Raw genomic sequence first — 16,102 nt, forward strand, 5'->3', positions numbered from 1 at the left:
ATCCGGATCCCAAGGTATAGCAAAGCCAATTTTAATTAACAATGATTTGTAATTAATTAATTTTCACAAAGAAACATATATAATGTAACAACAAAGTCTAACTCTTTTCCTATGCATTGGCATGCCATAAAATAACAATTCATTCACACAAAGTAAAGGACGATACATAGCATAAGTAGTTTCTTGAAATTTTACCGAGTTGGAAACATAGAGAGGTGGAGATTTGGTTCCTCTCTCATATTAATTGTAAGAAGGAGTAGAAATCACATCCATATTATATTCATCAAAATCATCATGTGTGATAGTGAAACGCAACCCATTAATATAATCCTTAATAAGTGCAAACTTCTCCGATACAGTGTAGTTGGGAGAATTCAAAAAGATCATAGGACTATCGTGTGTGGGTGAAATAGAAAAATATCATGCTTAACATAAGGAACTATTGCAAGTTATTCTTCATAAGCATAATTCATATTGGCGTCATGGCCACAAATGTAGCAAGCATCAAGTTCATCAAAAAGGGATATTTCAAATGAATCCAAGGGATCATAGCAATCATCATAGCATTCATCCTTCAGTATGTGTGAAGGGATATTAAACAATGTATGAGTTGAAGAATTACTGTCATTAGAAGGTGGGCACGGGTAGCTAATCCACTCTTCCTCCTTTTGTTCTTCGCTCTCCTCCTCATCTTTTTCATCTAGTGAGCTCACAGTTTCATCAATTTCTGCTTCCATAGATTTTTGCAAAATATTAGTCTCCTCCAAGGCAGCGGTCATTTTTTTCAATAAATTCATTAATATCATCATTATATTCATAATTATCATAGCAATATTAAAGTATGACAAAATTTTCAGATTTTGAAGGAATATCATCATACTTTTGAGTCAAAAAAGTAATTTCATATGCACCCATAAAAGCAACAAATTCTTCTATTTGTTCCACATCGTAGTAATCATATATACCATTAGCATAAGAAGCCAAGGTTTTATTATCATTAAATTCACATTGAAAGGGAAGTTGTAGACATTTACTCTTAGATCAACAAGTATAATCACTTCTCAGACATAAATTCCAAGCATACCAAGGCAACATTTTAATTTGATCCCATAACTGTTTCCCTTTTTGAGACAAGCGATAATCCCTAAAGTATTCACGTTGATCCAATGTGTCTCCCATTATCAAGTTGAATGAGGATTTCTCAAGATTATCAAAGTAGTAATTAATGTGTTTCACATAACAAGGACTCAGGGTTTTAGGAGGTTCCCATCTCCACGAGTAGCAAGTACAACTAATTTTTTTGGTGTTTCATGTTCCATATCCATAACTAAAGATATAAAACAACTACTCCCTCCATCACGGTTTAGAAGGCACAGTTCAATTTGCGTGTGTTTCCAAAATAGACAAGGTTTAAGGTACGAAAGAAATTACTCCTATTAATTATTACTAGTACTACTCATGCATGCACCCTCCCAATTTGCTGCTCAGGCATCAGTACTAGTATTTTCTCAGTTGATTAGGCGCATTGGCATGTACACCTGCTGCATCTCACAACCAATCGGTGACTACCTTGGTCCCAGATATTTTCTATGCGTGCCTTTTAAACCATGACGGAGGGAGTAAGAACACAAAATAAATATACTTAGTGATAAAGCAAACAAGCACACACGCGAATATCAACCGCTACGCTATTGCGTCCCGACAATGACACTAGCAAAAGGTCTCGATAACCCACAAGTGTAGGGGATCGTTTGTAGCCTTTTTAGATAAGTAAGAGTGTCGAACCCAATGAGGAGCTAAAGGTAGAATTAATATTGTATCAATTTTTATCGTCCACCCATACAACTCTATGCATGCTACCACTTACTTTACCTAGAAAAAGTATGAAACTATATTATGGGAAGGAAACTAGAAGTGCTTAGTAGGTGTAATAGATAGGTTTGCAAGGTAATAAAGAACATGGAAATAAAAGTTAGGTACTATTTAGATAAATATTCATAAGTATGTTGTTTAGTAGAAAGCTTTTTTGTGTAATGCAAGAGAAAGATTGTCCATAGGCAATCGAATATAACATGATAGATACTTATCATATGCAATGAGGGATAGGCATACACCAACACACTTTTCGTACTTGGATCATATGAACTTATGATTGGACCTTTAGCAAGCATATGCAACTACTGGAAGTCACTAAGGTATACCCAACCATAGCATTAAACATCAAGTCTCTTTACTCCCATACGCACACAACTCCCTTACTTGGCTGTAAGATTCTGTCACTCTAGCCACCCACTATAAGTGAATCATGACCATATTGCAAAGCCTCGAGCGTGAATCCTTCATGTGTGCGCCTTACGGAAGGCACCTTAGATAGCACTATATCAACATACAGCTCACATCAATAAAATCATAACACAATTAACCCATAGGACAAAAGAGATCTACTCAAACATCATAGCATAGCGACACATCTTTGAATAATAATATGTAACATTAAGCACCATGTTTAAGTACATATTACACCAGGGAAAAGAGGGTTTACACCGCTGCATAGAGGGGGAGAGGGTTGGTGTGACGGCGGCGAAGTTGTTGGTGTACATCATCGTCATGATGGTTGCCCGGCGGCGCTTCGGCGTCATCGGGAGAGAGGCGGGAGAGCCTCCAGCTCCTTCTTCCTTGGTCTCCCCCTAGATGGGAGGAGAGTTCCCCTCTAGTCCATGGCCTCCACGGCTCCCGAAGGGCATCAACCCTTCCGAGATTGGATCTCTGTCTGTTTCTCTCCTGTTTTCACGACTATTTTCGGACCCCTTCACCGTTTCTTAAATATCCGGAGATTCGTAACTCCGATCGGGTTGAACTTTTGAGGGGGGTTTTAACGCAAAATTTTATTTCCGACAACGGAAGGAGGGCCCCAACAAACTTAAGGGATGACCACAAGATATCACGGCGCGACCCCTCAGGGCGCGCCCTGTTGGCTTGTGGGGCCCTTGGGCATCGCCTTGCGTTGATTCTTCTTCCCAAAACTCACATACATTCCAAAAAATAATCCCCGCAAATTTTTATTGCATTTGGACTTCATTTTATATGGAACTTCTACAAAATAAAAAACACACAAAAATAGGAACTTGCAGTAGGAACTTGATAAGTAAGTTAGTCCCAAAAACAATATAAAATGTTATCAAAAGTATATGAAAGTTGTAGAACACCGGCACGAAGCAATCAGAAATTATAGATACGATGGAGACATATAACCCCCTTTGTTGCATCACTGTCACAGCTTGACCTCAGCCAGATCTCAGGCTCGGGCATCTCGATTACATCCATCTCCTTGCAAAGCGAGGCCGGGATTAGAAGCGTCGTAGAGTCTGCATGTCTACCGTCACCTAGAAAGCTCCATGTCGTCGCCATTGGTCTTATGCACATAGGTCCTCTTCTCTAGTCATAGTAGAGAGAGGAGTAGTTCAAGAGGCCTCGTGCCTCCCTTCAATCAACAACAATATCGTAGCCGAGTAGTTAGAGTGCCCGCTCGGGTGTGAGAGGTCTCGGGTTCGATCCACCCCCAAGCCCTTTTCCTTTTCCCTTTGAATTGATTCGTGTGTGAATTATAGTGGGGCCTCGACCCACTTGTCATGCTGGCAAGCCCCGGTGCAACTACAAGTGGACCCCCACCATTTTTTTATTTTGTTTGTTCATTATTTTCGTCTGATTTTCTATATTGCCATTTAGGGCATGTTTCAAGATCTCATAGTTTCCTTTTCTGTCATTTCCAAATTCAGGCAAGTCCAAATCTGGATAGTTCCATATATGGACATGCCATTTCAGTTAGCTGCAATTTTAGGCTGGTTTTGACTTATGCATTTGCGGGAATTTTTCATACAACATCATATGCATATTATATATTTTTTGGGGTAGAAACGTCTGTAGAATTAATTTGTGCATTAGTTTTATCATTTGAGCAAGTTGATGTGCAACCTCTTTTAGCTATGATGCCCTTTTGTTATTTTTTCATGATTTAATCCTTGTACACTTTAGTAAACTTGTCAACATGAAAATTGCCTTTTGATATGTGTAATAGCCCCTGATAATTTTTCTTGCCATGGAAAACCATTTTTAGATGTTGGTTTCTTCCTGTCAACATGTTATCATGATAATGTTGTTTAGAAGGGTCAAAATAATTCTAAGTCATTGCGGGACATGTGTGTGCAATAGGACATGTTGTTTTGGACAAATTGCTTGCATAATTGGTCTGTACTTTGTGGGAATTGTACCCACTTGTTTTGCATGATCTTTAGGTCAATTTCATGTAGAATTTCATGCCAATCCAGTGGCATGCTTGGGATACCAAGAAATTGCCCATAGCATCTCTCAAATTTTGTTTTGCCATTGTTGCCTTCCGTACCCTATCATGAGTGCCCCGAGAGATCTGTATGTCCATTTTCAACGTTCTTCATATGTATTTTCATCGTTTTATCGTGAAGCATTAATTTTTTCCATGTTCATGCATATCCAAATAATTAAAATTGATGTTCTGTCCAGAATGATAATAAATAAATAATCGCATGAGAAAGATGACTAGTGTAGTATTGTCATGTTCCATTCATACCATGATCATGCATCATATTTGTTTGAGAAGTCCATTTTCATTGTGTGTTCATTAGATGTTGTTATTTCTTTTGGGTAGCACCGGGTTACGTGTACGAGTACGAGGACCCTATCGGGAAAGTTCCTGAAGAGCAAGAGTTCTTTTCCCAGGAAAAAGTTCAAGGCAAGATGTCACAAACCTCGACCTCGTTTCTAATTTTGTTATGCTTACTTGTCTCGTTTCTATCCTTATGTCCCATTGCCTACCACCTGAATGTCAAGCCTACCAAAATGCCATGATAAGCCTCTAACCCGTGCACATCTTAGTAAACATTGTTTGTCTAAGTTAGCGCATGCTCAGCCCTTCTTATAGCGTTGTTAGTTGCACGTGTAGGCTGATCAATGTGTTGACATGAATATTTTGCGATATCATCATATTATTGCTATTTAATTTAATGCACATATATGCTCGGTAAAAGGTGGAAGTCTTGGCCTTTTTCTTGGTGTTCGGTTCCGTCTTTGTAGCCCTAGTTTTCGTTTACTCGTGTTATGTTCCATATTGAGTGCTCCTAACATTCTTGGGGTTGTTATGAGGATCCCCTCGATAATTTGTTTTGGGATAAAACTTTTCCGGCAAGGCCCAACGTTGGTAATCAATTTTCTTAACAACTTAATAAAAATTCATAGGGCATAGCTACCCCGTGGATAAGTAATCATTCCTCGAGTGTTGGTTCAACGTAGAGCATTGTGCGGGGCCAACCTAGCGCAACTTGGGTGATTTCTATAAGGCCATCGTACACCTAGCTTATCCGAAGTGTCTAGAGAACGGGATATGCGACTCTTATCAGGTTCGTTGACACGACGGGTGGTCTTGTTGTATTTCTTTTACCCTTCTCGAATGACTTTTGCACTGGGATTTCGAGGATACCTTGGGCTATCTTGAGGTTGAGGTTATCAAGAGCAGCTTGTGGCTAGTTTGTCATGGATGAGTTGGAGCACCCGGGTAGTGTTAAACTTTCGGAAAGCCGTTTACGTGGTTATGTGGCAAATTTGAAATTGTTTGACATGTGGTTATAGAAAACTTGAAGTAAACTCAATTAAAATAGATCGACTGTGTGAGTAACCATGACCGTCTCATTTCAAGGGAGTTCGGGAGGAGAACATAGTGGGGTTATGTTTGACGTAAGTAGTATTCAGGATCACTTCTTGATCATAATTAGTAACCAAGCAAATTGCATAGATTCTCATCTTACTCTTGTACCCGTAAGTTAGCCACCATATAAATGCTTAGTGTTTCCGCAACCTCACCACTTAACCATGCCTCACCTAATAACTTGATTAGTCTCGATATCTTGGTCAATGAGATGTTGAGTCCCCGCGGCTCACATATTACTACAACACCATAGGTATAGGTATAACATATGTTGATGGAGTTGATGCTCCACAGCTCCATTTGGAGTCTGATGAGAAGAGCTAGAATATATGAATGTCACCTATCCGGACGAGTAGAGGGATTATTGGTCGTCTCCTGGGCTTAGCAAGAGAGACTTCATTGTATTATCGTTTGATTTCGTCCGTAGTTGGACCTTGATCTTATAAATGTTTGAATGGATAATTGTATGCATTTGTAATTTAGCATGTGGCGAGTGTAAGCCAACTCATATACTCATCTCCTCTTTCACATGTATTTGCAATGATGTCTATACTTACGAAACGTCAAGATGCGCTTCTATCCCTATTAAGTCTTCTACCCCAAATAAGGATAGCACCGCATCTTAGACATTACATGGTCCTTTCCCGAGCCGCAAAAAGCTTTAATTAAATATCTTGCCAATGGCCATTTCAAAGTCATCGTAGTCTTCTTCCTCCTCCAACAACATAGAGTCCTTGAAGATTGAAACATCTCGAACGCACCTTTAATTTTTTACTGGTCCATGCTATTATATTATCAATCTCGGATGCTTTATATGCATTTATATGTTATTTTATATCATTTTTGGGAACTAACCTATTACCGAGTGCAAAGTACTAGTTGTTGTTATCCGCATGTTTTTGGCTTTTGAGGAAACTAGTACCAAATGGAGTCCAAACGCTATGAAACTTTTTGACGATTTTTTTTCTAGACAAAAGAGGACCTCAAAGCTTTGGAGGGAGGCCAGAAGCTGCACGAGGATATGACAAGGCAACAGGGTGCATCGAAGGGGATAAGTGCACCCTGTAATCTTGTGGCCCCCTCATGGCTCCATGTGACCTAATTCCACACCTATAAATTCTCAAATATTAGGAAACCATTAGAGATCCACCCAAAACACTTTTCCGCCATCGCAAGTTTCTGTTCCGACAGGAGACCCTCTGAAGACCTTTTCTGGTGTCGTGTTAGATGGGGAATCGATCACGAAGGCCATCTACATCAACCTTGTTGCCTCCATGATGTTGTGTGAATAGTCCATCACAGACCTACGGGTCCATAGCTAGGACCTAGATGGCTTCTTATCTCTCAATGATCTTCAATACAAAGGTCATCGTGATTCCCGTGGTTATCTATTCGATGTAATCTTCTTTGGTATGATGAATTCTGGGTTTATGATTAGATTATTCATGGATATTAATTGAGTCTTGTGTGAATTCTTTTATGCATGATTATTATACCTTCGTATTTCTCTCCGATCTATTGATTTGGTTTGGCCAACTAGATTGATTTATCTTCAATGGGAGTGGTGTGTTTTCATGGGTTCAATCTTGCAGTGCTCAATCCTAGTGACAGAAAGGGACATGAAACACATTTGTATTGCTGCCGTTAAGGATAAAATGATGGGGTTTATTCATATTACTTTAGTTTACTTTGTCTATATCGTATCATCTTGCCCCAAGCATTACTGTGTTTCATACCTAATACTCTAGATGCATGTTGGATAGAGGCCGATGAGTGGAGTAACAGTAGTAGATGCACGCAGGAGTCGATCTACTTGCTTGTGGATGTGATGCCTATATACATGATAATTTCCTTGAATAAGATGTCATAACTATGGCTGTTCTGTCAATTGTCCAATAGTAATTTTCCTACCCACCCGTGAAACCCCGGTAGTTAAGCTACAATAATCACACGCTAATGGTGCCATGTCATCAAGGTTAACTAAACCAAATTGCTACTTGTTAATAATCAAAGCCAATTTCAAATTAAAAATAAAGTTAAATTATTATTTCATCAAGATGTAAAATAAATATGTTGCCCGAGTTGCAAATATTTCATAAGGTTTTATAAAATTGCAACACACATTGTATAAAGTGTCTTGTTTCCTCAAAATAAATAAATAGAGGCCAATTCAATGATTAATTACCCTCTTAAAATTTGGCATTTTCAAAACAGATTCAAATGGCCCCCAAACATTTTGTGGCAGTTGCTACTTCTCAAACAATAGCGCCAGAAATTGGCACGTTGACGGAGACTTCGCTTGCGTTGGTTTTTCCCTTGAACAGGAAAGGGTGATGCAGCACAGGAGCAGTAAGTATTTCCCTCAAATTGGGAACCAAGGTATCAATCCAGTAGGAGAATCTCGTCAAGTCGAGAGTACCTGCACAAACACAAAAGAGCTTGCACCCAACGCTATAAATGGGTTGTCAATCCCTTCAAGATTGATTGCAAAGTGAGATCTGAAGGCGGAAGGTGCAACGAAGTAAAAGAGTAAGGCTGAAAATATGGTGTGAAGTAGACCCAGGGGCCATAGTGTTCACTAGAGTCTTCTCTCAAAATAGCGAATATTACGGTGGGTGAACAAATTACTGTCGAGCAATTGATAGAACCGCGCAAAGTCATGACGATATCTAAGGCAATGATCATACATATAGGCTTCACGTCTGAGACAAGTAGACCGATACTTTCTGCATCTACTACTATTACTCCACACATCGACCTCTATCCAGCATGCATCTAGTGTATTGAGTTCATGACGAACAGAGTAACGCCTTAGGCAAGATGACATGATGTAGAGGGATAAACTCAAACCAATGTTGAAAACCCCATCCTTTTACCCTTGATGGCAACAACATGATGCGTGCCTTGCTACCCCCTTTGTCACTGGGTGAGGTCACCGCATGGTATGAACCCAAAACCAAGCACTTCTCCCATTGCAAGAATCATAAATCATGTTGGCCAAACAATACCCACAACTCGAAGAGAATTACAAGGATATGAAATCATGCATAAGAGAGATCAGAAGAAACACAAATAAGATTCATAGATAATCTGATCATAAATCCACAATTCATCGGATATCGATAAACACACCGCAAAAGAAGATTACATCGGATAGATCTCCATGAAGATCATGGAGAACTTGGTATTGAAGATCCAAGAGAGAGAAGAAGCCATCTAGCTACTAGCTATGGACCCGTAGGTCTATGGTGAACTACTCATGCATCATCAGAGAGGTCATGGTGTTGATGAAGAAGCCCTCCGTATCCGAATCTCCCCTCCGGCAGGGCACCAGAACGTGCCCAGATGGGATCTTGCAGAGACAGAAGCTTGCGCCGGCGGAAAAGTATTTTCGTGGCTCCCTTGAATTTTTAGGGATTTTTGGGAATTTATAGGCTAAGGAGCTAGGAAAGGGGAGGCTCAGGGAGCCCACAAGCCTGGGAGGCGCCGCCCCCTGGCCGCACCATGGGGGCTTGTGACCTCCCACGGGACTCCCTGCCTTGGTTCCCAAGCTTTTTCCGTATCTTTTGTTCCGGAAAAAATCTTTTCGGAAGTTTTATTCCGTTTGGACACCGTTTAAAATGCTCCTCTGAAAAGGGTCAAAAACATGGGAAAAACAGGAACTTGCACTTGGCACTGAGTTAATAAGTTAGTCCCAAAAAAGATATAAAATGCATACAAAACATCCAAAGTTTGACAAGATAATAGCATGGAACTATCAAAAATTATAGATACGTTGGAGATGTATCAAGCATCCCCAAGCTTAACTCCTGCTTGTCCTCGAGTAGGGAAGTGATAAAGACTGAATTTTTGATGTGGAATGCTATCTAGCATATTTGTCCTTTGTAACTTCTTTCATGTGACATGAATGTTCAGATCCGTAAGATTCAAAACAATAGTTTGCTATTGACATGAAAACAATAATACTTCAAGCAAAATAGCAAGGTAATCATGAACTTTCGAAATAACAAGGCCAAAGAAAGTTATCCCTAAAAAATCATATAGTCTGGCTATGCTCCATCATCCTCACACAACTAATTTAAATCATGCACAACCCAGGTATTGGCCAAGTAATTTTTTTTTGCACTCTTACTTTCTCAAACCTTTTACAACTATCACACAATACATGAGTATGAGCCATGGATATAGCACTATAGGTGGAATAGAGTGTGGTGGTGGTTGTGAGACAAAAGGAGGAGATGGTCACATCGACTCGGCGTATCAAAGGGTTATGGAGATGCCCATTAATAGTTATCAATGCGAATGAGTAGGGATTGCCATACAAAGGATGCACTAGAGCTATAAGTATGTGAAAGCTCAAAAGGAGAACTAGTGGGTGTGCATCCAACTTGCTTGCTCACGAAGACCTAGGGCAATTTTGAGGAAGCCCATCATAGGAATATACAAGCCAAGTTATATAATAAAGAATCCCACTAGTATATGGTGGTGACAAAATAAGAAGCTCTCAATCATGAAGAACATGGTGCTATTATGAAGCACAAGTGTGGAAAAAGATAGTAGCATTGTCCCTTCTCTCTTTTTCTCTCTTTTTATTTATTTGGGCTCTTTGGCCTCTCTTTTTTTATGTGGGCAACTTTGGCATCTCTTTTTTATTTACTCACATGGGACAATGCTTTAATAATGATGATCATCACACTTTTATTTACTCACAGCTCAAAGCTTAGAACGATGATGACTCCATAGGAAATGCCTCCGGCAGTGTACCGGGGTGTGCAACGATCTAGCTTGGCGTATGACGTTGAAACATCTCGCTAGCTATCTTACGATCATGCAATGGCAATATGAGAGTGAGGGCACAAGTCATCAGACGCAACGGTGGGAGTTGCATCGCAATATATCTCGGAATGGCTATGAAAATGTCGTAGTAGGTAGGTATGGTGGCGGTTTTGAGGAAGGTGTATGGTGGGTTTGTGCACCGGCGAAAATTGCGCGGCACCACAGAGGCTAACAATGGTGGAAGGTGAAAGTTCATCTATACCATGGACTCACATTAGTCATGAAAAACTCACATACTTGTTGCGAAAGTTTTTATTAGTAATTGAAACAAAGTGCTAAACGCATACTCCTAGGGGAAGGGTTGGTAGTTGTAAACCATCACGCGATCCCGACCGCAACACAAAGGATGACAATCAATAGATCAATTATGCTCCGACTTCCTAACTTAGCGGTTCACAATACGTGCATGTTACGGGAATCACTAACTTCAACACAAATATTTCTAGATTCACAACACCCTACTAACATAACTCTTAATATTACCAAATCCACGTCTCAAAACTAATTGAGAGGAATCAAACTTCTCTTTCTACTCAATGCACATGAAGATGGAGGTTTTTGTATCCTATTTGGGCACCTATCACCTTTGGGACTACTTTAATAGCACAAACCAACTACCAAGTCACGCACCGCCGTGCTAAAAAAGATCCAAGTGAAGCACATAGAGCAAAATTATCTAGCTCAAAAGATATAAGTGAAGCACGATGAGCATTCTAGCAAATCCACAATGAGTCATGTCTCTATCAAAAGGTGTGCAGCAAGGATGATTGTGACACAACAAAAAGAAAAGACTCCTATGATACAAGACGCTCCAAGGAAAACAGATATCATGTGGTGAATAAAAATATAGCTCCAAGTAATGTTACCATTGGATTGAAGACGAAAGAGGGGATGCCTTCCGGGGGCATCCCCAAGCTTAGGATTTTTGGTGTCCTTGAATTTGTTTTGGGATGCCTTGAGCATCCCCAAGCTTGAGCTCTTTCCACTCTTTATCCCTTTGTCCATGAGAACATCACCCCAAACATGAAAACTTCACAACACAAAACTTAAACAGAAACTCGTGATAACATTAGCAGAAGAAAACAAACTATCACCTCTTGAGGAACTGTAGAAATCTTGATTTTTATTTATATTGGTGTTAGATTACTCTATTCTCACTTTTCCATGGCTAGTACTCCCTGATACTAACCATAGTTTCATCAAAACAAGCAACCAACTTAACAAAAACAGAATCTGTCAAAAACAGACCCGTATGTAGAAATCTGTATACTTCGTATACTTATGGTGCCTCAAAAATTCTGAACAATTACGACAGCCTAGGAAATAGGCATATCCACCATCAGAAAAAAGAATCAACTCAAAAGCTCTTGCTGAATAAAAATGAAAAATAATTTTGTGAGCGAAAAGTTTCTACCTTTTTCCAGCACGATCAAACAACCAACACCAAACTAGTGATAAAGGTTTTGCTTGGCTCAAACACAAAAAGAAACACAAAAAACAAAATCATAACAGAATTATGATGGTGTGGACGCAACAAAATAGGAAGAAAAAAAGCAAAGATAAATTCATTGGGTTGCCTCCCAACAAGCGCTATTGTTTAACACCCTTAGATATGCATTGGTAATTCAATGATGCTCACACAAAAGATAAGAATTGAAGAACAATGAGAGCATCATAAAGCATGTGAAAATCACATCTAAGTCTAACATACTTCCTATGCATAGGCATTATTATAGGAAAACAGATAGTCAAGACAACCAATAGTTACCATATGCAAGGAAGAAGAAAGCGACAATATCAATCTCAACATAACGAGAGGTGATTTGGTAACATGAAAGTTTCTACCACAATATTTTCCTCTCTCAAAGTAATTACATGTGGGATCATAATCAAATTCAAAAATATATCTATCACAAAGGATATTCTTTTCATGATCCACATGCATGCAAAGTTGGCAGTCTTCAAAAATAGTTGGATTATCATCAACTAAAGTCATGACATCTCCAAACCCACTTTCAATATTATTGCAAACATCATAATCACCATGAGGGTTAAACAAATTTTCAAGATCATAAGAAAAATTATCACCCCAATCACGATCATTGCAACAAGTAGTGGACAAAGCAAAACTAGCATCCCCAAGCTTAGGTTTTGCATATGTTTAGCATGATTGTCATTAATAGAATTTATAATGAAATCATTGCAATCATGATTTTCATTCAAGGAGCCCTCGTGAATCACTTCATAAATTTCTTCATCACGATTTTCAGATTCACGCATCTCAAGCAAAACTCCATAGAGAAAGTCAAGTGCACTCAACTCACTAGCAAATGGTTCAACATAATTGGATCTCTTAAACAGATTAGCAAGTGGGTGAGGATCCATATCACTAGATTTTCGGCAAGAGAAGATGCCATCATATTGAAGGAACATAGAACACAAGCAAAGGAAAGCAAGCGAAAAAGGGAAATATTTTTGTAATTTATTGTTTTTCAGAAGTGGGGGAGAGGAAAACGAGAGGCAAAAAAGTAAATGCAAGAGATGAGTTTGCGACACTTACTTGGATGAGTTCTTGAGTTGATCCTCCCCGGCAACGGCACCAGAAATCCTTCTACTACTTCTCAAACAACAACGCCAGAAATTGGCACGTTGACAAAGACTTGACTTGCGTTGGTTTTTCCCTTGGAGAGGAAAGGGTGATGCAGCACAGGAGCAGTAAGTATTTCCCTCAGTTTGAGAACCAAGGTATCAATCCAGTAGGAGAATCTCGTCAAGTCCAGAGAACTTGCGCAAACACAAAAGAGCTTGCACTCAACGCTATAAAGGGGTTGCCAATCCCTTCAAGATTGATTGCAAAGTGAGATCTGAAGGCGGGAAGTGCAACGAAGTAAAAGAGTAAGGCTGAAAATATGGTGTGAAGTGGACCCGGGTGCCATAGTGTTCACTAGAGGCTTCTCTGAAAATAGAAAATATTACGGTGGGTGAACAAATTACTGTCAAGCAATTGATAGAACCGCGCAAAGTCATGACGATATGTAAGGCAATGATCATACATATAGGCATCACGTCCGAGGCAAGTAGACCAATACTTTCTGCATCTACTACTATTACTCCACACATCGACCGCTATCGAGCATGCATCTAGTGTATTGAGTTCATGATGAACAGACTAACGCCTTAAGCAAGATGACATGATGTAGAGGGATAAACTCAAACCAATGATGAAAACACCATCTTTTTACCCTTGATGGCAACAACACGATGCGTGCCTCGCTACCCCTTCCGTCACTAGGTGAGGTCACCGCACGGTATGAACCCAAAACCAAGCACTTCTCCCATTGCAAGAATCATAGATCAAGTTGGCCAAACAAAACCCACAACCCGAAGAGAATTACAAGGATATAAAATCATGCATAAGAGAGATCAGAAGAAACTCAAATAAGATTCACAGATAATCTGATGATAAATCCACAATTCATCGGATCTCGACAAACACACCGCAAAAGAAGATTACATCGGATAGATTTCCATGAAGATCATGGAGAACTTTGTATTAAAGATCCAAGAGAGAGAAGAAGCCATCTAGCTACAAGCTATGGACCCGTTGGTCTATGGTGAACTACTCACGCATCATCGGAGAGGTCATGGTGTTGATGAAGAAGCCCTCCTTATCTGAATCTCCCCTCTGGCAGGGCACCAGAACGTGCCCCATATGGGATATTGCGGAGAAAGAAGCTTGCGTCAGCGGAAAAGTATTTTCGTGTCTCCCTTGATTTTTTAGGGATTTTAAGGAATTTATAGGCGAAGCAGCTAGGGCAGGGGAGGCCCAGGGAGCCCACAAGCCTTGGAGGCGCGGGCCCCCTGGCCACGCCATGGGGGCTTGTGGCCTCCCCCGGGACTCCATGCCTTGGTTCCCAAGCTTTCTGCGTATCTTCTGTTCCGGAAAAAATCTTTTCGGAAGTTTTATTCCGTTTGGTCACCATTTAAAATCCTCCTCTGAAAAGGGTCAAAAACACGGAAAAAACAGGAACTGGCACTTGGCACTGAGTTAATAAGTTAGTCCCAAAAAAGATATAAAATGCATACAAAACATCCAAAGTTTGACAAGATAATAGCATGGAACTATCAAAAATTATAGATACGTTGGAGACGTATCAGTAGTGTCTAAAAATGCTGGGAATAAAAGGCCTTGTGCCATATTTTTACAAAAGTATTTTTGTTACTAAAATAAATCAGAAAGAAACAAATAAAAAGAAAAACCTAGCAGAAAATAATTTAAAAGCAAAGGATAAAGTGCCTAGGCCACTTAGGCGTGTCGGTCCAAATGGCCGGCCTAGTCCATCTCCCCCGAGTCGTCTTCCCCACTGCTCATCGGTGGGACGTGGATGCAGCGATGGCCGCCACTAGCCGTCCCCTGGCGCCCATCCGGTAGCGAACCGGCGCCTACATGACCCGCCCGTCAGCCCTCGAACCCTAGCCCCCCTCCATTCCCTCCCTCTCCCGTTGCACGCCCCTCCCCACTCAGACCCGCGTCGCCGCCACCATTGTCATCGACTAGCCGCGGCCACTGTGCCTCCCGTGCATCGACGTCGTGTCCGGAAGTTCTACAACGTCGGCCTCGCCTTCTTCAAACACCAGATCGAGCCCGGGGAGCCCCTACGACCTCGCCATCAACCTTCTTCCTCCTTGGACCCGCAACACGTCGTCGTTCAATTCGTCGCCTCCGCTGCCACAGGCTCTACACCGGGCCTTCCCATCAATGGCCGTGAGCTTCTATCGCCGGTCCTCCCTATTCGTGCGCTCCTTTAGCCCTCCATAGCTAGCTTCCCTTGCAACCAATCTCCGTCGCCTGCCATTGCTCTTGGGCACGGGCCATGCGTGCCTCTGAGCGCTTGTGCATGCTACTGGGATGCTCCAGAGCACCCACTGCACCGATCCTATGTGATAGATAGCTCAAATTCGTGCCCATTCACTAGTTTCCATAGACGCCCGAAGCTGGCTCCGCCATGGCTCGTCACCAGCACCCATTCCGTTCGCCCTTGCTCCGGCTGATTCCTTAGTTGGAAGCATGGATCCACTAGCAACCCGTAGGAGGTCTTAGCGCACTAAATGGTGGCAAGAGCTGCCATTCTGAGCCACCCGCCTTCCCTGGTGCTCACGAGAGCAACTCTCGTGCACCACCGCGTGGGCGAAGAATGGCCACCATGCACTAGGTCACTGACCCGTGGGTCGAGCCAGTCAGGTGCTTAGATTAGAGTTAATTGGTGATTAGTTAAATTGTAATACTCACTAACAAACGGGCCCCACTGTTAATCAGCCTAATTAAATTAAATCTGTTAACTACTGTGTCTATGACACCTGGGACCCACCTCTAAGTTTGACTAGTCAACAGTCAACGCACTTGACTGCTCAGTGGGCTCCTGATTCACCCCTAGACGCACATGTCATTGACTGTGGGTGGCTAGCTCTCGGTATAAAAAGTATTTCTACTGTTTTGGATAATTCGAGTTTAAAATTAAAAGAAAATTTAGG

Source organism: Hordeum vulgare, chromosome 4H, assembly GCF_904849725.1.
Source record: "Hordeum vulgare subsp. vulgare chromosome 4H, MorexV3_pseudomolecules_assembly, whole genome shotgun sequence".
In the NCBI taxonomy this organism is placed as follows: domain Eukaryota; kingdom Viridiplantae; phylum Streptophyta; class Magnoliopsida; order Poales; family Poaceae; genus Hordeum; species Hordeum vulgare.